Source organism: Pelmatolapia mariae, linkage group LG23 (assembly GCF_036321145.2).
Source record: "Pelmatolapia mariae isolate MD_Pm_ZW linkage group LG23, Pm_UMD_F_2, whole genome shotgun sequence".
NCBI lineage: Eukaryota > Metazoa > Chordata > Actinopteri > Cichliformes > Cichlidae > Pelmatolapia > Pelmatolapia mariae.
The window spans coordinates 31,678,306-31,702,471 of NC_086246.1; the positions used below are offsets into that span (position 1 = coordinate 31,678,306).

The following is a 24,166-nucleotide window of genomic DNA, read 5'->3' on the forward strand; positions in this document are numbered from 1 at the left end:
AGACTTCTTTCTTAAAGTGTGTCTTCCTGAACTTGTTGGGAAATACTTCTCCAAACAACGTGCTGCTCTAAATAGCCTGTAATGTTTCATTTTGTGGTTCAAGATTGATGCCAGCTGTGTGTTGCCATGTAAATAGTTTGCATTTCATTTTTATGTACTTGCTAAGTACATGTGAACAGATCAAGAATAAAAAACAAACAAACAAATATACTATTCTTTTCTGTTTTATTGAAACTACTTCACACAAAGTACAATTATTTACAATGAACTACACATGCAACACAACAGCTTTATGAATATTCAACAAGAGCAAGTTTCATTTGGCCCTGGTTTGACAACCACACTGGGGCACATATTCACCAAAACACAGCAAACCTTAACAATCTTATCAAGCAGTGTTGTGTTTATTTCTGCTCTGCCCTGTTCATTGCACACACAATACTTCGTCTGCCCTTTAGCTTCCGTGATGCTGTCTGTCCGATCGCCACTGTCCACATTTGCAGCTGGTACCTCAACTTCCACTTGTCCAACACAACTGCTGTCCACTGCCTCCATGACATGTGATTTTGTTGTTGGTCTTCTGTCAGATCTTCATCGATCACTTCTGCACGGGGCACACCTTCAGACTCTGCAGCTGCATAACAAAAGCCTGTAAGATAAAATTAGTGCATACACATAAGGTAAATGTACACCAATATTCCAATGACAGGTGTGTGATTCATCTGGAAGTTATGTGCGGATTAGTGTACAATGATAGCAATTTAGTATGTTTTTAGAGGCCCATGTGCAGTGTTGGTGCCCAGTCTGGATTTGTTACATCCATTTCATATGCTGCTTTGCCTGCAATAATGCTAAATCATAAGCTACTCAGTCGACATGATGACATGACGTGGTTCTGCAGCATCACACATTAGCATGTTTTATCTCATTATCTATGACCTCAGCGCATTGAAAATAACACTAAAAGCATTTTAAGAGTGATATGAATTAATTTAGAACTCACCGGAAAGAAAATGCGGAGAGCAAACCAACAAAAAGCTGGGGATTGCACAGAACTCGATATCCGCTCGTCTCACCGCTGCAATGCAAGCCTGACGTCTTTGTTTAGTAATATCGGATACATGGGATCCCTCACGTTGCCTCCAGGATGGAAAACGATGAAAAGAGAGCCCATTATCCAGCTTCTTGCCTTCACGATCGTGTGATCTAACGTTGCAACTGACAACACAACACGTACGAACCATAGCTGAAGCTGTATCCTGTGTCTGGCCTACTGTCATGGCGGAAGGGGGCGTGGCCCACCTCCGGTGACATCACGCTCCAAAGCCCTATAACTGGATGATATTGAGAAATAAAGAAAAACCCTGTAGTTTATCTAACTTCCATTTGAGGTAGACTCCTATAGTGAGTCAGTTGCATGTTGCCAGGAAATAATGGACCCGTCTTGCCTATCACCAACATTTCAGACTGCTGGTCATGTAATGGTGTGGGGTATAATTTCGTGGCACTCTTTGCGCTCATTAGTACCAAGGGAGCATTGTTTAACCACCAGAGCCTACCTGCTGAGTATTGTTGCTGACCATGTCCATCCCTTTATGACCACAGTCTACACCAGCTTCCAGCAGGACTCACCATTTCAGAAAGCTGAAATCAAACTGGTTTCTTGAACATGTTAAGTTCACTGTACTCAAATGGCCTCCATTGTCACAAGATTTCAATTCAACAGAGTTTATTTGGGATGGAATGTGAGACTCGCATGGATTTGCAGTTGGAAAATCTGTAGCAACTGTGTGATAATATCATCTAAATATGGAGCAAAATCTCTGAAGAATGTTTATAAACATCCCTCTTGAATGAGTTTCAGATGGTTTGAAAAGGTTGTTACAGCTTTTTAATCTTTCTACCATAAAAATCTGTTAGTGGCACTTGCTACAACTTGTTGGAAATGGAGAAGTGGTTCATATGTCAAAACTCACCAAGGCTGCAGAATAGAACAAGGACTATTGTTATCAGCTCTTCTCCTACACAGTGGAGGTGAAGTCTGTCTATACATTGGAGAAGCAGGTGATTATGCTGTTATTTATTATTACAGAGTCCATATGATGCTATCAAATAATTTACTTAAGACAGTTTGGGTGTATCTATTGATAAGTACCATGGACACATTAAAGTCATTGCAAAGGGCAAGAAAATATTCTAACGCGCTATGTTTTGTCAGTATGTTCTTGTGCATGATGAGCAGTGATGGGAATAACGTTGTTATAAGTAACGGCGTTACTAACAGCGTTTCTTTTTTCAGTAATGAGTAATCAAACTAATTACTATTTCTATTGTTACAACGCCGTTACAGTTACTAACAAGAAAATGCGGTGCAGTCGCATTACTATTTTTCAACAAACAGACGGTTGAAGCTGTGTTCAGCTTACTGCACGTTATATCAGTTGCACGGAAGTAGCTGTCTATGTAAGTAATCTGGGCGCTACAGCTTTAAGCAGCTGCGTGCACTCCCGTGGACGGCAATCACTTTCTGGCAGACAATCACTTTTTGGCACAACACCTGGAGCTAAGGGGGCAAAACAATCGCATGAGTGCTGCTGTTTGAATGAGGAAGAATTAAAGTAGTCGTGGTAAACCAATCACATGACCACTTCAAGATGACAAAGCAACAAGATGATATATACCAGTTTTTAAATTGTGTTGATAGGCCACGTAAAACCAGAGTCATGATAAACAATATATACGCGGCGTTTTCTCCTGAATACTTTCGTCACATTTACTCTCTAAGGCCAGCGCTAGCAAGCACTCTCTGCTTATGACCAAAAAACAAAACAAAAAAACAGCCCTTCCATGTTGATGGAAAAATCTCTGAGGGAGGCAGGGCTCATGACCAACTTGAAGAAGTGTGCGGTTGGACAGAGGGAGATACAGTATATATGGGATACCACTTGAGAGGGGGGGGCAGGGCACTTGCAGGTCAAGAAGAAAGCATCCATCACATCCTGCCTATGTCCCAAGACCAAAACTGAGGGGAGGCAGTTTTTGGGGCTAGGTGGTTATTACCGGAAGTTTGTTAGAAATGTCACTGAACTGACCAGCTCCCTAACTGATCTCACCTGGAAGGATGCCCCAAGTCTGGTCCACCAGATAAAGCACTGGCAAGTAGCATTTGCGGCCGCGTTACTATTTTTCAAGTATTTTTTATATAAATAAGTATATTTTATTTTTCAGCACTCCTAAGGTTTCCTGAGCAGGTAATGGAGGTTGACTCTCCAGTGGTTTACATCAGTAAAAACTGTCAGAGTGTTAGACCTGCTATGGAACTGTGGAAAAAAAGAGTGCTTGGCAATTTCGTGGGCAGTTCTCTTTTATATTCCCCTGAATAAACAGTCCCTGCTTGGGGAGGGTGTACTTTCTAAAGGTCCAAGAGCTTTCAACTGTAGATAGAGCTTGCAGTATTTAACTTATTTGTTTTTTTAAGCCCAACAATTTCTAACATTACACTGCAACAGGTTGCGGGTGGTAGTAACTATGTAATCAAGCTCTAAACCAGGGGTCGGCAACCCTAGGCACGCGTGCCACAGTTGGCATGCGAAGGGTTAACTGATGGCACGACCATAGCTGGACTGGCCATCGGGGTGGCCCGATGCTTTTTTTTTTTTTCTGTAACGGTATAAACAATGAAAGATGGTGGGTTGGCCAGATGTTGGCCAGTGTGTAAAAATAACTCAATTGTTTGGTGGTGGCTATGGCGGAGCTTCCATCCAGCAACATTAGCAAGTGGTGGAGGCCAGCAGGTGGATGAGGGAGAAGGGAGGCAGGAGAGACCCGAGGCGGCCGCTGGTCCGAGTGTCAGGTGAACTGAACTTCAGGTAAGAAGTTATGACCTGCAGTCTATCTGTGTCAGATATAAACCAAGTTTAGGTGGAGTTTATTTTCGTTGTGCTGACTTTTTACAGTCAGTTACAATAACTGGTACTGCGTACTAGCTACCATGACGGAGTTTCTATACAGCTGGGTCGGTGCTATGATGTTACTGATAGTAAACTTTATTTTATTCATAAGGTTAGTTAGTAGAGTTGCCAATCGTTCCGTAAAAAGACGGAATCGTCCCGCATTCAGAGAAATTATTACGCGTTTCGTGTTGAGCTGGGAAGGGACCCAGTTTGGCCCGGACTTCAGCTAGGATGGAAAAAGACACAAAGGTGGATTTATTCTGTCGTTACGCTGCACAGCTGCCTCTTCTTCTCTCATTCTCTCCCCTCTCTCTCCTGTTGCTACTTTAATCATGAAACTGATCAATGATCAGCTGATTGGCTTTTCTCTCTTGTTTGTTTATTGCCCACTTTGCGCCAGAAAGAGGAAACCGCCGGATGTCGCGCTAAACAACAGGAGCACGTTTTAAGCTTGATCAACTGTTGTTAGAATTTATTTAATATTAATTTCTAGTATCAGCTGATGTTTGCTGGAGCCACAGCTGTAAAACCTGCTGGTCATGATGTCGGTTTGTATATCTGGTGAGAGGGAAACATGGAGATGAAACCAGGAGATGTCCTTACTGAATCATCAGAGCTGAACAGGTGATGGAGAAACAGGTTTACCTTTTAGGTGACATGAATGAATTGAAGGGAAGTTATGAACTGTTTCTGAGAGACAGATAACACCAGGATCCTTTTCTAAGTAGCTGACAGCTGGTAACTGTGCAGGGGCGGATCTAGCAAAGTTTTGCCAGGGGGCCAGGTAGGGCATTAACAGGGAAAGGGGGGCGCAAAGAAATACTTTCTTATTCTCATTTAAAATGTCTGGCTGTTATTAAATAATTATCTGAAGCTTACAACCAAAAGTTTTTATCTGATGTAAAATGTATAGAAATCATACATATACCAACAAGACAGTGTACATCACTGTCACAACAGCGTTTGTTTTCATTCAAAGGCTTTATGGCTTTAATACCTGGTGGGCCGGTCTGTAGTCAAAATGCTGGCTGAGTTAATGCCAGTTAATGCAACATCGAAGCAGCTGGAATCCACAGCTGTGTGTGTTCATGGAGCTGCATTTTCACCTGCTGGACATCACTACCTGACAAGTTTAACTGTCTTCAGAACATTGCAGAGGCCTTATTGACAGTATTTGGCTCTACATATCTGTGTGAGCAGATTTTCTCTCACATGAGTGTCCTCAGGTAGCCGTCTGAATGCTGGACACTTGGAGACCTGGGTCTCTGAGTGGGAGACCTGAGATCACATTAACATGTTTGTCTCTGTATTAACAGACATGCCATATTGGCTGAGTTTATTTTTCTTATCATTGTTGTGAGGAGATCATAAATAGCATTTGTATTTTCTGTTGTACAGTCCATTTGCTGTTATGGAGTTCTTGTTATGGATAAAGTGTCTTTTTTTGTTTCAAAATAGCTGATAACTATTCGCTGATAGCTGCCAACATCTGCAAACAAATATAATTCTATAAAGTGGTTCTATATATTGTGTAACTGTTCATATAGAGCGTTATTAAATTTATTGCTAATGCAATCATATGGCACTCTGACTTCTGAGGAAATTTTAAATGGCACTCGCCATCAGAAAGGTTGCCTACCCCTGCTCTAAACCATTACATTTAATGAAGTCCAGGCCCTGCTAGACATCCAGGACAACTGATTTGATGGTTGTAGGGCATTGCCCATGATGTGTAAATAGATTATAAGAAACTTGCCATGTTTTGACTCAAAATTGACAGAGAAAATAGACCTAAAATTTTTATATATTTTATTTTAATGCAAAAGTGGATTTACTTGGAAGAAGTAAATAGCTTGAAAGGGAGGTTTCACAGCAGGAACGTTACTGTAAGCTTTAACAGAGAAAAGCAAACCTGTTATAAGTGGCCAAGGTGACTATGAAGCGATAGCCTTGAACTTGTGACTTAATTCAAAGGTTCCAGACTGGAATTAAAGTTTCAGAGGGGTTATCAGAAGGCAGGCACGATTCTAACATGCCTGGGAATGCAATGGTAGAAGGTGGGCAGGCATGTGAGTTACAGGTAAGTACTTTCCATTCCTTTGCAGGTACAGACATCAACATACCTGTTGATTAGGCTCAGGTTAGAGTGGCAGGTTTGTCCATTCAAACTGTCTTCGAATGGATGACTAGAAAGATAGCACAATAAATTGCTAGTTTCAAAGACTGCTTGATTACTACCATACTAGTGACGATAATCTGATGGAGAACAGCAGTAGCCAGCCAGCCTTAAAATAGCATTCTAATGCGTTAACTCGGAGCAGGTGCAGGAAGGAAAGTACAGGAAAGAGAAGCTCCTGTGGACCAGGCCAGGCAGACCAGCGAGAAAATGCCAACCCACAACTTCATCGTGGCTCTGAGATAGGCTTCCCACTGAAGCCTATCTCAGGCCCATAACAAACAAACAAAAAAAGGAAAACATCACAAATCTGGTGGGACCAAGAGAAAACTGGGAGATCTTCCACTTCTGGGGAAGTTCCTGGACATTCAGCTCCAAAGTTAAAGCAGTATTTACTTTTTTTTTAAACTTTTTTCATGGTAAATTGACTCATTCTTATACAATTCTTTTCTATTCCACTTGAGCACTCAAATCACAAAATATCTTATGCAGCAATTTACGCGCACATTTATACAAGCACTTTTTTCCATGTCTAAGTGGTCTATCTAACACATTCACACAACAATGGATTTACTGAGAGGAACTTGGGATTTGGTATCTTGCTGAATGATACTGTAGCCTACAGACTGGAGCAGCCAGGGATGACACCACCAACCTTCCAATTAGTACCTCTAACTTCATCCAGAAAATGGAATATCATCTCCAGATGTCAACTAGCTAGCTAAATTCCTGCTAACGCTGATCTCTGTTAAACTTCATCAGTTGTCTTCTTTCATGTATGTCTTTTCATTAAACTTTACTGTATCACCTGGGAGAACAGCTACACTGATCATTTTATTGGCGATTAAAGAATGTAGACTGTTTTTAACTGTTTTTAACTCTTAGGAACTTTCAGTTTTAATGACTGGACAATTGAGCAATGCTAATAACCAACCAAAAGTTGCTTATTGAAACATCTGACTTTCACAAAGTTTATGTCAGCAGTGGAACACTTGAAAGGTTTTTGATATCAGCTCCAAACTTTTGGTTGAAACTGGTGAGTCTGGATTCAAAACAATGCTCGTAACAAATTCTTAGATGATTTAAGACACTTTTACCAAATCTTGCAAAGATCAAGAAGATTCCTGTTCTGAAAATAACTCCGGGCAAAGACTGAATCTTTGCCCGTGGCCTCACATTCAGGCTTCTGCAGTTTCCCATACAGCCTCAGAGTCGACTTGCGCTCGGATGGCGGCTGTTTCCAGCACACACTCCTCTCCAGCGCTGTGTACACAGACAGGCTATTCATCTTTCCCTTCACCAACATCAATAAATGATGGCTGCTCTCTCTCTCTCTCCCTCTCTCTGTTTAAATATTCATCGGCAGCGCTGCTCGTCTCGCTCGCTAAACAGCCTCGCATGCTTGCCAGCCAGACGAACCACACACACATACACACACAGATACACACACGCACACAATCCCTGAGGCGCATTAGCAATTCAATCCGTCGTCTTCAGCATTGTGTTAGGCAGCCACACACACACACACACGGATGCGTTTACAGACACACAATCACAGTTACACACTCATTATACACACACATACACACACAGAAAAACCACACACAAAAAGCCGGAGAGTAAGCGGCAGCTTTGACAGAGCTGCATGAAAGTGTGTGCCTCTGATGGGGGAGGTGAGGGTGATGAAACCCAATGCCGCTGGACGCCTCGTTTATCATCACTTAAAGGAACAGTCCGTCATGCTAGGAAGTTTCCCAGAATTATTAATTTTAAAAAATCTATTCATGTTTTAACTCTAAACTGAATTAGTGACACAACTGAAACTGCTGCTGGAGTCATCGTGTCCTTCGAGAGAAAAAGGTGATTAAGGCTTTGATAAAAACACTGTGATGTGTTTGAGCAGCACTTTGAAGCAATGAAAAAAATGAAGCTGAAGCTGGAGTGCTGAAGGCATACAACATATTTCCACCAACATTAACGCCCAAACACACACACACACAGCTGGTTCATATTCACATCACTCTGTATTCATCCCCACCTCTTTCACTTGTTCGGTCTTTAAGACTTTTTTTTCCCTCGCTAATTAAGCTCAGTTTGTTGCCATGGAGTTTCACAATAATGGAATATGTCTGTGTTCATTGTTGGCGGGTCAGTGAAAACCACATTTTAAAAAGCAGGAACGCACATGAAGGTTCCTTCACAAACCAGCTAGATCACTGATTAAATGCAGGAACTAGTCAATATAAAATTAAACCAATACGAAATCATAGTAAGAAAGGACATAGCCATCATTACATCACTTGCTGGTTTGTGGACTTGGCTTAATGGCTATCACCATGTTAGTTGGAAGCCAGAAGTGACCTTATTTAGAAGAGAAAATGGAGTGCTAAGTTAACAGCTGTTGCTAGCAAACTTAGTTAGTACGCTGCATCCATAAACTAATATCATTTTATTTTCACTCACAAAAACTAGAGTACAGACTTCTTAGACAGTCTGTTAGTAAATTAACCTCACAGCATCCATATTTCTTGAGTTAATTATATTAAAAATAATCCAAAAGGCTCCATTAGGACAAAATCAGTCCAGATGTTGAGTTCAGGGACTCTGGTTAGCTGAGGTGAAGCCTAGAAGATGGCTGGGGTTCAGGTGTAACCATTTTAATTACATTATTGTTTATAGATTTAAATAAAACCTTGTCATCAGACTACAGATTGTTTTGAGAATGTATTTTATCAAATGCCATCTTTATGCAACCAAATCACATTCAAACGTAAGTTTTCAGCAAGACAGTAACCTGAAAACTTTCATTACCAAAAGTATGAGCATGCCTGCAGATCTTACATATTTGTTTAGAACTGTGGCATTTCATCCGGGTAAGCAAGGCATTCAGTGCTTGTCCAGTGCAATTTTAAAAATGTTTTTTTTTTATATTTCTTTGGAGTGGGGGGGCTTTTTAGCCTTTATTTTGACAAGACAATGGAGAGAAGATAGGAAAGCTGGGAGAAAGACAGTGAATGACATTGGAGTGTAATCGGTCATAAACTGAACAAGCTGAACAGAACTGTGACAAATTAGTACAAACCAAACATGGAGAAGTGGAGAAGGCCATTTTTTCCTTAGACTCTGGAGACAAGGAAATCTGCCAGTAGCCCATGGTTTAATCCATTTTTGTGAAAAAGCAAGCAGTGCCTAACCGGTCCAGGAGCTTGTCGACCAAGGGCATGGGATAAGCATGAAACTGTGACACTTGATTCACCTTGTGGTAGTCAACACAGAACCCTGTAGACCCATCTTTCTTCACTACAAGAACTTTTTTCGTGATAACCTCCCCAATGTGTGTAGCTCAGGTCCAGAACGTATTGAATCTCATTTTTGCTGCACTTGGACCTTCCTCCCAGTTTTAGGTCCAAAATCCCCCGCGGCTTCCTGTTGTACAGTAATTGAAAGGGAGAAAATCCCTGCCTCTCTAGAAGGCCCTGCTGTCTCCTCCTCCCCAGAGTCCACCCGCTCTGCCTCCAATAATGCCCCTGAGCGATCCAGGGTTTGGTGGACCAGGGTCTTTGTAAAGCTCGAGTCCAGCATAGCCTGGCGTATACCCCTGGCATCTTACCAGAATGCTGTACGTTCCCACCAGACCAGGGGTAGGTGTTGGGACCCCAGCGATGCGGAACACCTAGCCCACCTTCTTTAGTGAACACTCTTGGCAGAGTTGTCCCAGTTGCCCACACCCCCCCAACACACTCCTGTCCCAGTCTGTGTGACCCTTGGTGAGTCAATTGCAGCACCCGCAGCCACTGGTACCTGGGAAGAAACAGCAGAGAGGAACGGGATAGTCTGATGTCTCGGCAGACGCCTCTACAGCAGGAGGCGTCAGGAGAGTGGTGGGAAGCCTCCTCGGGACCAGAACTGGTCGAGCTGCCAGATGGTCCTTGGCCAGTGTGACTGCCACCTCCAGGCTTGCCAGCCGTTGGCAGCAGAACCATTCCGCTTTCCTTCCCTGGGAGCCTCTCTATATACTGTTCCAGCACAATCCTGCTCTTCCTGAGTTTCGGCACCACTGTAAATAGCAAGAACCCGGGACGCACACAGTGTCTTGTGATGGTGGCAGCTTTCCAGTTGTCAACACATGCACACCTCTCTCTCCTCCAAGTTTGATTCTGGATTTAACAGGGAGTTAATGAAGACAAGTCAATATAGGAAAAATATCTATCTTTCTAGTTCCTGTCAGTACTCTGGAAAATGCTGCAGCATTTTGGATCAACTGAAGGCTATTTAGGGAGTTTTTAGGATATCCTGATAATAATGAATTACAGTAGTCAAGCTCTAAAAGTGGTATGGCTTACGGCCATACCACCCTAAGCACGCCCGCTCTTGTCTGATCTCTGAAGCTAAGCAGGGTTGGGCTCGGTTAGTACTTGAATGGGAGACCGCCTGGGAATACCAGGTGCTGTAAGCTTCCCCTCCGTGAATCGCTACCTTATCGTGGTGGAGGGGTTTGTGTGTCCCAGGGATCCCAGGGGCTATGTTGTCTAGGGGTTTTGTCCCCTGGTAAGGTCTTTCATGGCAAATTGGTCCTGGGTGAGGGACCAGACAAAGAGCGATTCAGAAGACCCCTATGAAAAGACCATCGAGGAAACAGTTCACCCTGCCTGGGATAGGGTTGCTGGGCCTTAGTCCATGGGGCCCGGCCGGGCACAGTCCGAAAAAGGGACATGGGCCCACCTCCTGCAGGCCCACCATCCGCAGGAGGCACTGCAGGGGTCGGGTGCAATGTGAGCCGGGCGGCGGCCAGGAGCGGAGGTCCTGGCGGACCAATCCCCAGCTACCAAGACTGGCAATTGGGACATGGAATGTCACCTCTCTGGTGGGGAAGGCGCCTGAGCTAGTGCGTGAGGTTGAGAGGTACCGGCTAGATATAGTCGGGCTCACCTTAAGGCCTGGGTTCTGGAACCAGCCTCCTGGAGAGGGGCTGGACTCTGTCTCAGTCTGGAGTTGCCCTTGGTGAGAGGCGGCAGGCTGGGGTGGGTATCTTGGTATCCCCTCGGTTTGCTGCTGGTATGTTGGGGTTTCTCCCAGTGGACGAGAGGGTTTGTTCCCTTCGCCTTCGGGTCAGGGAATGGGTCCTGACCGTCGTCTGCGCTTATGCGCCGAGCGGCAGTTCAGAGTCCCCAGCCTTCTTGGAGTCCCTGGATGGGGTACTGGAGGGTGCTCCTCCTGGGGACTCTATTGTCCTACTGGGAGACTTCAATGCTCATGTGGGCAATGACAGCGAGACCTGGAAGGGCGTGATTGGGAGGAACGGCCTCCCGGATCTGAAACCGAGTGGTGTTTTGTTATTGGACTTCTGTGCAAACCACAGTTTGGCCATAACGAACACCATGTTCCAACATAAGAGTGTCCATAAGTGCACTTGGCACCAGGACACTCTAGGCTACAGGTCGATGATCGATTTTGTAATCGTATCACCAGACCTGAGGCCATATGTTTTTGGACACTCGGGTAAAGAGAGGGGATGAGCTGTCAACTGATCACCACCTGGTGGTGAGTTGGATCAGGTGGCAAGGGAGGACGCTGGACAGACCTAGCGCACCTAAACGTACAGTGAGGTGTGCTGGGAACGTCTAGCAGAGGTCCCGGTCCGCGAGATCTTCAACTCACACCTCCAGCAGAGCTTCAAGAGCATTCCGAAGGAGACTGAGGACATTGAGTCCGAATGGACCATGGTGAGGGGAGCCACCAAGCTGAAGAAGGAATCCTACTGGGCTTGGTTAGCCTGTGGGACTCCGGAGGCAGCTGATAGGTACCGACAGGCCAAGCGGAATGCGGCACGGTTGGTGGCTGAAGCAAAAACTCGGGTGTGGGAGGAGTTCAGAGAGGCCATGGAAAAAGACTTTCGGACTGCCTCGAAGAGATTCTGGCAAACCGTCAGGCGACTCAGGAGGGGAAAGCGGTGTTCTACCTGCACGTTTTGCGTAACTATTTTTAAATCTCTGTATAACTGAAACCACGTAAGGTAGCGTAATCATTTTTTTGCATATGAAACCAGAGGAGTTGTACTTACATCTTATGCCATCAGCTTGCCCTAGGTCACGGTTTCCTTCCACATATAGCTTTGCAAAAATTGCATAAAAAGCACTTGCAGCAACAGAAACATAATATTCCAGAAACACGCTTTGCCGATCTGATCAGCTGTTCGTAACACTTCCTATGTTGGAATAGACGTCAGCGCGAACTATTGCATGTCTGCCATTACCTGCCCGAAACAGGAAGTGATGTCATTTTCGCAAAAAATGTAGTTTTTTACCTTCGGGACCTTATAAGCCTATACTGGTGTTTATAAAAGTCATGTTTGACTTCATGCTTTTCTGAATAGTTTCTGGGATGCATAGAACTAAAACTGCACTGCTGGAAATAGTTTATTTTGATGCACATACTGTTTTTTTTGCCAATTTGCATTATAATATTTATTTTTGTTTTTCCTGCAGTATATAAAAATTGGTGTATCTCAAAAACAAAACTATGAAGACACTCAAAATAAATTTCCTGTTGTTGGAAACTATTTTGTGCAACTTTTTTGTATTTACATTTTGGAGGGATAAACCTCTTAAATTTCTCTAACTAGAAATATATGTAAAAAAAAAAAAAAAAAAAAAAAACAATTTAAAATTTTTTGTAGTTTATTGCATTTTTGTGCAATTTATGTAGTTACTATGGACTTAATGCATAGATATTATTAAAATTTGGGCTATAACGGTTGTATTGATGTATAGCAACTTGAAATGCTCCCAAAAATGGCACTACAGCATGTAAAAATATAAAGATAAGCTCTGGCGGATTGGTTCTATAGTAGGTCTTAAAGGGTTAATGTGTGCATTGAAAGACATATCCTGGTCAAAAATGACTCCAAATTCCTCACACTGTTACTGGAGGCCAAGGTAATGCCATCCAGTTTAAGAATCTGGTTAGATACCATATTTCTAAGATTTTCAGGGCCGAGTAAAATAACCTCAGTTTTATCTGAATTAAGAAGCAGATAGTTAGCGGCCATCCAGGTCTTTATGTCTTTAAAACATTCTTGCAGTTTAACTAATTGGTGTGTAATGATACTGTCTAAGGGAAGCATGTATAATGTAAACAGAATTGGTCCTAGCACTGAACCCTGTGGAACACCATAGTTGACCTTAGTGTGTGAAGAGGACTCTCCATTTACATGCACTAATTGGAGTCTATTAGATAGATATGATACAAACCACTGCAGCGCAGTACCTGTAATACCTACAGCGTGCTCTAATCGCGCTAATAGAATATTATGGTCAACAGTATCGAACGCTGCACTAAGGTCTAGCACAGGGGTGGGCAATCTCAGTCCACGAGGGCTGGTGTCCCTGCAGGTTTTAGATGTGTCCTCGAACCAATACAGCTGATTTAAATGGCTAAATTAGCTCCTCAACGGCTGTGTCCGAATTCAGGGGAAGGATGCTTAAAATGCCATATTTGGAGGCAATGACGTCACAGCGACGCGACGAGGACTGTCCGAATTCAAAGAGCACTCAAAATGTGGCGACAAATGTGTCCTACTTTTCCGTGAATTTGAGGGTTAGTCGTGTCCGAATTCAGAGGAAGGACGCTTCAATGCCATATTTGGAGGCAATGACGTCACGGCGACGAGACGAAGGCTGTCCGAATTCAAAGAGTCCTCAAAATGTGGCGACAAATGCGTCCTACTTTGCCCTGAATTCTAAGGATGGTCCGATGTATCCTTCATGTCCTACTATATCCCAGGATTCATTGCGGGTCATAGAGGAGATTTGTTTCTGATAATGATGGTGGTCGAAGCGGGAGAGGAAAACACTTTCAAATGTAAGTATATGAAAATCTGGTTGTACAAAAGTTAAATTGTTATAGTGGTCGTTTTGTTAAGCTTTGGGCATCTGCATAGACATGTTTCTTTTCTTTAAAATAACCGTAAACCAGTTTGTATGGGGGGTCCCGCGATTTTTCATGTATTGCTGCTTACATACAGCTAATTTAGATTTTTTCGAATTGGTGATATGTTGTGGGGAACAAAGACCAAACGACTTAATTGATTAAAACGAGGAGAAAACGATCACCTCTTCACTGGGGTGAAGAATTGGGCCGCTACGGCGTGGAGGTACAAGAATAAATCAGTTTACACATCATATTCATATGAGTACGGTCCTATTAACCCTCATGCTGTACAGCAGCGGTCCCCAACCTTTTTTACGCCACAGACCGGTTTATGTCAGACACGGAGCGGCCTTTAAGGTATCGTAGATAAATACAACCACATAAAATGATCCGACCAAGACAAAAACTGTGGTATTTTGTAAATATAATAATAAACGTGAATGTGCTGTGTAATTGTGTAACTTTATTAGCAGCGTCCTCCTGAAAATGCGCCAATATTGAGAGTAACATCCTCCTCTCTGCCGCTTACTGCTCTCTGGTCGCTATGGTAATGTGTAAATATTTCTTTCAAAATAAGACACGAAACTACAACAAGGGAAAGACCCAGGGAAACAGAGTTAATGATAAAACCCCTGAAAACCATAAATTTCACAGCGGAGCCTCAACTCTCGTGGCCCGGTACCAAACGACTCACGGACCGCTGCTGTACAGAACCTGTGATGTCCACACGGTGTTCCTCTGGTGTTCTGCTGTGAAAACTTTGGGATTTAGGGATTAACATAGTTGCCATGGTTTCCTTTCTTCTCTTATTTGTTGTGTGTGATCAGGACAATTCTGGAGAAGATGGGCCTGCAGGGGACAGTCACCCCCTTGCAGGCCAGAAGACATGAGATAACTTTAAAGATTACAAAGTACGTATGTGTGTTATCAAGAAGATAATTCTTAAGAACACAAGTTAATAAATGTGCAATTACTAAGAGTTGTTGTGGTGTTTTTATTTGCCTACTGTCATTTTTGATTTCCTCTGCCTTTAGGATTGCAAGTATCCAGGCTCAGGAGAGGGGGTCAGTGGGAAGCCCACTGCTGCTACTTGGCCCTGGTTTGCCCTCATGGATGAGGTGATAGGACAGAGGCCTTCCATTAAGCCTCTTGTCCAAATGTCCTCTCTCCCTGAGGACACTCCAGGGCCAAGCACAGCAGTGGGTGACCAAAACGACAGTGATGATGAAGCGGCTCAGCCACCTACGACAGGGAGAAAGAGGAAAAGAGACAGGGATGATGAGCTGCTAGACCTCATCAGAGAGGACATGAGGCAGCAAAGAGAGGCTGAGGAGAGGAGAGCAGGGAGAGGATGGACAGACTGTTTTCACTTCTAGAAAGATGTGTTCCAAAATGAGTTATATATTGAGAAATTTATTTATTTGAATATATTTGTTACAATGTTACATGTGTTGCATTAGTTTAAAGGTTTTATGTTATTAATAAATTGAATTGTCACTGAACTCAATTTGATTTACAGGCATTTTTAACATGTATGAACATAACGCTAACTTTGAACAATATTACTTGGATATTTATTTGATAGCAATAAAGTAAATAACAATAACAATTAAACAAGAATATTTCAAATACACAGTATGCAAAGATGGAAAAACAATATTTTCAGTTGTTCACACAGGATTAACCTGAGTGACCTGTTCCTGGACCGTTTCTTGAACAACTGTAATAGATTACAGGAAGTCTCTGGCAGTGTTGCTGAATCTGCCGGAGCAAGATCAGACGTGGATGGGGTGCTGCAACTGAGGTTTGTCTTTTCTGGTCGGGGAGTGGAGAATCACACAGGGTGGTCTGCAAAGAGCTTTAGGATGCTTCCTCCCACTGTCCACTGCATCGTCCATCCACAGGGTTTGCAGGGCTGGCTCAATCAACGGCTGCCACAGCACTAAGATGTTTTCAGAAATATGCAAGCAGGAGATGGTGGATACTATATTATTAGTATAATACTTGTAACTCTATAGCAGACAACAGTTTGATAAAGTGCTATGTAAAAGAAACTAAAAGATTAGATTCTATATGTTTCAAAGATATTTAGTTTATATATTTTATATGATACAGTACATGTGTAAGAATGACCGATGTTGTGCCAAAAAATGATCGTCTGCCAAAAACTGATTTCCGGTTTTTGCCCTAAACTGATTGCTCATATTTAACCTGCTATGAATAACTTGTTAGTCTATAATACGTGAAACATATGTCAAATGTTTCCCTCATCAATGATATCAAGTCACTTTGAGCCACCAGCAACATTCCTGTAACAAGGTAGAAGCTGCAATCAGTTTTTGGCAGTGACTTTTATATATCCTTTATTTATCCAGTTAAAAAAAAAATCTTGTTGACATTAGAAATTTATTTTTTAAGAGTAATCTGGCCAAGAGGACAGCAGACAGCGCAACAAATATATCAATTGTACCTAGATTATAACCAGAGTTATAAAGATACTTAAACAACAGGTAATTATTGTATATATAAAACCCCTTTGTAAACCATGTTCACCGAAGTCTATTTACCAACATACATAAAGATATTACACATATTACACACAGAAACACTGGAAATCAGTTTTGCCAGGCGAACACTTTTTTGGCACAACGCCGGCAATATTTCAATTATCCGTGTAAATATCTCAGTAATTCCTAAATGCGTGTAGATTAAAGGAAATTATTTTACCTGGATATGATTGTCTCTGATGAGCCTAAGGTACAAAACGTGCGGCCAACGACGATAAGATTTTTCTAGCTCCTCGAGAATTAAAATTGCCCAAACAACGGAGCGACATTTCTCGGTCCATTTTAAAGTTTTCGCGCTGTGGCGCTAGCGACCGGAAAAACACGCAAGTAAGGGCGGAGTTGAAGGCTAGGAGGCTGTCCACGTCCACAGCCCATCTGTTATGTTTGAATACTCATTGTTTGTTCAATAAAGTTTCTATGGAGAAAAAAAGGGGGCTGTCCACAGCCGCTTACTTCCTGACTACCCGTCTGTCTAAGGACACTACCTTGTGACGTAGGTAGGTAGTGTCCTTATGAGCATCCTTCCCCTGAATTCGGACACAGCCACTATGTCCTGAAGCTCTCCAGAGGCCTGGTAACGAACTAATCATGTGATTCAGGTGTGTTGACCCAAGGTGAGATCTAAAACCTGCAGGGACACCGGCCCTCGTGGACTGAGATTGCTCACCCCTGGTCTAGCAGGACAAGCACAGAGATGAGTCCACTGTCAGAGGCCATAAGAAGATCATTTGTAACCTTCACTAAAGCTGTTTCTGTGCTGTGATGAGCTCTGAAACCTGACTGAAACTCTTCAAATAAGCCAATGGTTCCCAAACTTTTTTTGCTAGGCCCCCCCTTTTTGAAAACGCAGCTGTTTCTGTGCGTTTGGACCTTTCGTCCACACGTAAGCAGCGTTTCCAATTGCCGAAAACGGAGATTTTTTAAAACTCCTTTTTTGCGTTTACGTGTGGACCAGGAATACAGAGTTCGTCACGCAACGTCAAAGGTATGTGCCTTTTTTCATGTCATGCTGTGCGCACGTTATTGTTTACATGAGATGAATTGCAGAATGGCAGATAGAGACAAAATACTGTTACTGTTAATCTGACTATCTTCAGATTTTACACGCTTACATATACACACGCAGTTACTGTCCCTCCATTTAGAAAGGCAGAGGCGTCACGGTGTAATTATTTTACGTGTAGTTGTTTTTTTCCTGTGTAATAATATTCAACATTGCTATCAATACATTTTTCAAAAAATGCCTCTCTGTGCAAAATGGGTTTAAAAACATAAACAGCTGTGGGATACTGTTTGTCCGTGATTTAGACAGGGGGAACAAATCCTGGCAGGATCAGCCTGATATTATTTGTATCCCACTGTAACTTTACTGTATAAAGAGCTAACATCTCCAAAATATCAGGAGTAGTTAGTCATCACAAGAAGTGTTTGTGAACTAAAAATCAAGAATGTGCGATACTGTTTGTCCGTGATTTGGAGAGCCCAGCGCGTGCTCCCGACGAAGGGAAAATCAATTATGCAGGGGAGACCTACCATGGCACTTGTGCAGGTGAAGCCAAAGGAAAGGTATGCTTCACCATATTTTCTAGTCTTTGGCTTAGAATGAAGTTGGTTTGGAAACATATTCAGCTATGCTTCATCTCCTGCTTTGCGTTTGTGTGGGAGCCCCGTGCTAGCAGTGTCCAAGCGTTTTTGGGTTTTTTTTCTCTTTTCATACCGCGCCCCCCCTGCAATGGCTCTGCGCACGGATTAAATACCGTGTTGAAGCTGTCATTTTTAGTATCTACATGGATGTGAAAGTCACCCACAATAATTATTTTACCTGAGCTGAGCACTAAATCACATGAAAAGTCTGCAAAATCAGACAGAAATGCTGAGTAAGGTCCAGCTGGACAATAGATAATAACAAATTCAGGCACTTCTGGTCCAATCATGTGGCTAAAGGTCATATTAGGAAAAAGCTTTAGTTTTAGTATAGCCCTTGCTCTTGTTTAATCTGAGCCTCCCCTCACCCCTCTCCGAAAACCCCCCAAAACATCTGCTGCAGTAATATTAATCAATATAATACTAACGGGTAATGTTTTTCAGCAGAATAAGCAGCTTTACTTTTGATAATATGTGTACAATTTGCTAACAGTACAGTTTTTATATGTAGTTCTTCAGCCAGGAAGGAGTGCAGAAGAACTGCATCTGTCAGCAGTGTGGTCATCGTCTCTGCTAGTCTTTGTGTAAAAGTCATGGCTCACCACAAACATGCAGATCTCTGTTGATCGAGACTAAAGTATCACCAACAAATTAATCTAATTAACGAGACTGACAACTTCCCAATTTATTGATCCGCCAAATTAATATTTATCACAAGCAAACCCACTAATTCATCACCCAATGCTCAACCACTATTCAACATCCAACAAAATGACATCAGTTTAATATACCAAGAGATTCACTGTCAACTGACCAATAAAATGAAGTAGTTAATTTATCACACAAAATATTTGACTCGGGAACTTTTATTTTGTAGTTTGTATGCATTTAAAAGACTGGATATCTGTAGTTTATTTCTGACAAGTGTATTAGTATTCTCAGGGAGAAAACCACAGATGTGTGTGAGTGTTTGCTTTCTCCTTCCCACACCTTTGTATTGTGTTTTGTGAGTACACCTGTGAGGACATTGTTTTGTGAGGACATTGTGTCTGCTCCTTACTTTCACAGTGGTTTCAGACTGATCGATGGGCCTCACAAGGAGAGAAGACCAAATGCGTGTGTCTTTGAGAGAAAAGTGAATAATGTGTGAATGACTCATCTCTCTCTCTCTCTCTCTCTCTTTTTCTATCAGGATAAATAGGGTGTGGGCGATCGAAAGTGAAGACAGCTGAGTGAGGGAGGGCGTGCGAGGCCAGCAGACACAGAGAGAGAGAAAACATCCAGGATGCATGAATGGCCTCTCTCTCTTTCATATAAGAGAAAGTAGTTTGTCCCAGTTTTTGAGAATCCAGTGAGTCACCTCGTTTGCACTTTCCGTGTCTTTGTGAGGAACGTCGTTCTCTGACTATCACAGCTAAACGTTGAAGGCTGTTAATGTAAAGAATGCAGCTTTAAACTTCCTGAATGAAATGCATTCAGCATGTCTGTGAGGCTTTGAGGACACATTCAGTGAGCGCGGTCAACAGCTATGGGGCAAAAACTTCACACGTGTTTACATTCTTTTCCGTCAGCAACACCACGAGGAGGTGTCTGATCATTCCAGATTTCCTGTCCAAGACAGGGCCTGACATTGAAAAACACGACAGCCGCTGTTTGAAAGCCAGATTTTAAACCAGTTCAAATGCCAAAAAACACTCCAATATAGTGTAAAACCTAGTTTGAGCCAAAGTCAAAATAGTCTGAAACAAACAAACGAACAAAAAAAGTGCAAAATAAGTCTCAAACCAAGTCTAACGCTAAGTCTGACAAAAAGTCTCAAAAATGAGTGTAAAACCATTCCAGAGCCATATTCCAAACTAATCCAATCCACAACTGAAGCCAAGGAAATGGTCAGAAAAGAAACTGGACATAAGGTCCCAAAGCTTCAGTATTAAACAGCCTAAAACCAAGAGGCCTGCACTACAAACCAAATCTGGCACACCCAGGATATACAGTAGTTTCCCTCTGGTGATGGACTGGCATTTATACAGCGCTTTCCTAGACTTACTTATTGACATAGATTTAGCCATACAGTCATACAGCACTTTATTCTAACATTTCAAGCAGTTATCTGTCTTACATCCATGGCCAGTTATGAATTACCATTTAGCCTAACCTTTAGACTGTTAGAAAAAGACAGAGTACCCAGAGGGAGACCATGGAAACATACGTACACATACATAAGTCTTTCCACTGCAGGAACTCAGGCATTAAGTTGCATAAACTGTCACAGAACCATAATGTGTCCTTTCCTCTATTGTTTTCTATGATCCACTGAAATCATGCCCATATGGAAAAGATATATATAAATCTTATAAAGTTTGTATCTGTCTTGTGTGAAACTTGTATGAAAAGCATACAAGAGTGAAAACAGATACAAGATCCCTTGAAAAATTATATAAATTAAACTTGTATGTTTTGGATATTTACTAAAACAATATATGAAAGTAATGAGAAAGTGGCCACTTTCATGAGTAAATCATATAAGCCTTATATGATTCACTATATGAAGTAGGCCACATCTTATGCAAGTCTTTTATAAGTTTTTTCTATATCTTTTCCATATGGGTGGTCAAAAGTAATAATTTGCTAATGGCTTCAAAAGTGACATCAATTCCTAAACAATAAGTTGGTTGCTGTTTGTTGCAGCCCCCAGTATAGACAAGAACATTATTGACGGCCATGATAAGCTACTCGGCTTCTATTCTTACATCGTACTGACTGCTGGTTTTAAAAATAAAGAAGTGTTCCAACATTCAGCATCCAGCCACATGTGACATTTTTTGAAGGTCATTTAGAGGTACCAACCCTGCAGGTGTTTGTTTTTTTCTGTACCAAAAATAGCACTGAAAGAGGTCCTATGGGACGGATTCTGCCACAATTAGACAATTGACTAATAATAGTCAATTAGTTCTGCGCTAACAGAAATGATAAATCACCTATAATGTTTAAGAGACTGCTAGCAATTTTAACCAGTAAGCAGTAACCATTAAAAAAATAGCTAGACTCCTGGTCCTGCTAACCAAACAGTTACAGTCATGTGAAAAATAAATGTTTTGCAGGACTCTATGCAGTCCTATGAAAAAGTACAACTTCACTACTTCCATAGGAATTAGCAGCTAGCGCTGTGAATCAAATACACTTAATTGATCATTAGCAAGTGTGAAAACTAGAGATGGAAATTGATAAGAATTTAGAGATTCCATTATCAATATCACTTATTAATTAGATTCCTTATTGATTCTCTTCTCAATTGTCATTGTGTTCTCATTAGCTCCTCTTTGAGAGGCACCAAAATCACTAAGCAGCATATCAAAGACATTACATTTGTGCAAATTAATTGCATGCTTTGTGGTCAAATGGTTGTGCATGTTGGAGTTACTTCGCCCTTTGCTATGATCAGCCTTGGGATCATTAGGGTGTTGTTTTTTGTGTAACCATTTCCCTAATTGTAGAGGGTTTCAAAAATTGTACTGCTGATTAGGGATGGGTATTGATAAGATTTTCACGATTCCAATTCCATTTTCGATTCTGTTTAACGATTCGATTCTTTATCAGTTCTCTTATTGATTCTTTTTTTAAAAAAAGGAGAACACTAAGGTCGATTAGCTTAGAACTTTGTTTTATATCTTGAACAAGATAGAAATTTAGGAGTAGCATGGCCTTACAAACCCAACAGTGAGATCAAGAGATCCACAGCCTACGGCTCTTCGATGGGGTGTCACAGGGTCCCCAGGAAAAAAAATTGTAAATGTAAAATAATAAAATAAATATTCTTCTGTAGCAATAACAAAGTATAACATAAATTATTCAGTAGCAATTACACAAGAATATCCAGTAATGTCTACAATTAAACACATTCACTTACCGAAAAGCGGGGGCATCTGCTGTGGCAAATGGGTGCAAGCCTTTTACCACAAACTTAGTCACTGCTCGGTGACATTCGTCTATCCTGGCCTGAAAGGAGACGCTAACGGTAGACTGCAGCGAGAACTGCCAGCATCTGAGCCAGCCAGACTCTGTCTGTCTCTCTCATCATGGTCACCTAAATGCAGCGCACAGTAATGGCAGGTTTTGTAATAAGGCAGATCACGCTAACATAATATGCACTGTTAGTTGATTATTTACCTGCCGTGTTAACGGGAGAGGACGTGCAAACATTACCGCTGCTGCTGGGTTGAGATTCACGAGTCCGGAGCGGAATTAAAAACACGACATTCATTTAAGGTTATCGCGTGTTTTGTGAGCAAATGCTTTTGCATATTCGTAGTGTTTCCTCCCTTAAATGAAATATCTACTTTGCAAGTATTGTAAATGAAGCTCTGCAACGTGGTGACGTCATTCGGGGCGACTGGAATCGATAAGGGAATCGTTTGCAAAAATGGCAAACAATTCCAAGGAATTGAAACAGTGGGAACCGGTTTTCGATACCCATCCCTACTGCTGATTTTCATGAAGAGATGCTCCCATGACTCATTGAGTGACACCACTGACTAGCCAATTGGTGGCATGCAGTCAGCTGACATCACATTTTTGGATCACCTCAGATTGCTTTGAACCCCGGCCAAGTAAGTACTAAAAAATATCTGGTACCAGGTACTACCACCTAATGGAAAAAAATGGACGTCAGGTGAGCCGTGCCAAGCTAACCTGAGTCGGTAGTAGTGGAACAGGGCTATAAGAATTTAGGAATGAACACAAAGCCGACAGCACAAAGCAAAGTTTAAAATAAGCACAAAGAGACTTCAAAGCAATTGTCACAGTGATTCTGCTGTAAAAACATGAACAGATAGAAACAAAGGCTGCGGCTTGACTGCTCATCAGTTTGTTACTAGTGATGTGTCGGTCGCGAACGAAACAGCTCTTAGAGTCGACTCTGAAGTGAACGACGCCAGCCGGCTCCTTATTGGGAGCCGTGTTTTTTTTCTCTCTTTCTCTCACCCTCTCTCTCTCTCTCGCATTTTTTTTCGCTTCACTCCGCACACAAGCCTTGTGCTTGCGCTGGGGAGAGGGGGGAAGGGCGGCAGTTACACTGGCAGTAGCACAGGAACAGAGCCGGAGGGACACAACAGATAACAGACAACAATGCATTTATTAAATTTTAATGAAATTTGCAGATTGTTTCGGTGGAGTTTAATAAACTCAGCCGTCTGCTCCTTGCTATCTAAAATATTACAGGACACCGGAGTATATTCTCGAGCATCTCACACTTCTGATAATCAGTTGTTTGCTTGACGTTTATTCAGCTGTGTAAAAACTAGAAGTTTAATCTCAGCCAAACCGATTTACTCAGGAACAAATAAATACTAAAAAAAGCCAAACAATAACATTTTTAAGTTATCTAAGTGACTTCTATATCATGTTTAACCTGAGTAGCGAAAGACGGCGGCGGGTTTGAAAATGATTTGCCGGGAGTCCGGTGTTCTCACCGGCTCTAGTGAGCTTTGGATAACAGACGTCTCCAAAAACGTCTGAACGCTTTTGAAGATATGTGGTGTCTTGATAAACTGAGCAGATATTTGAAGTTTACACAGCTACATTCTCGCCTGAAAATATGTTAAACGTTTATTTTGTGACCCAGAAAGAATAATAAGAGTAATATTAAAACTAACTAGCTGCTGCCATTGTTGGAAACTGAGCAGGGCCGTGCTATGAATTCTGGGATAGGTTGGGCCACGAAGTATACACCCGACCCATCCTTCAAATCTGGGGAAATGAAGGGCGCATTTGTGGGCCGCATTTGTCAGAGTCTTCGAATTTGGACAGTCTTCGTCGTGTCGCTGTAACGTAATCGGCCTACAAATGTGGGCACAGGAGGATGCGGTTCCTGAATTTGGACACAGCTACGATACCAGACA

General features: G+C 42.1%; 1 pseudogene; it reads left to right on the top strand.

Moving 5' to 3' along the window:
- The first annotated feature begins 10,466 nt into the window (after positions 1-10,466).
- LOC134621791 (5S ribosomal RNA) lies at positions 10,467-10,585 on the top strand (annotated as a pseudogene).
- Positions 10,586-24,166: the final 13,581 nt, after the last annotated feature.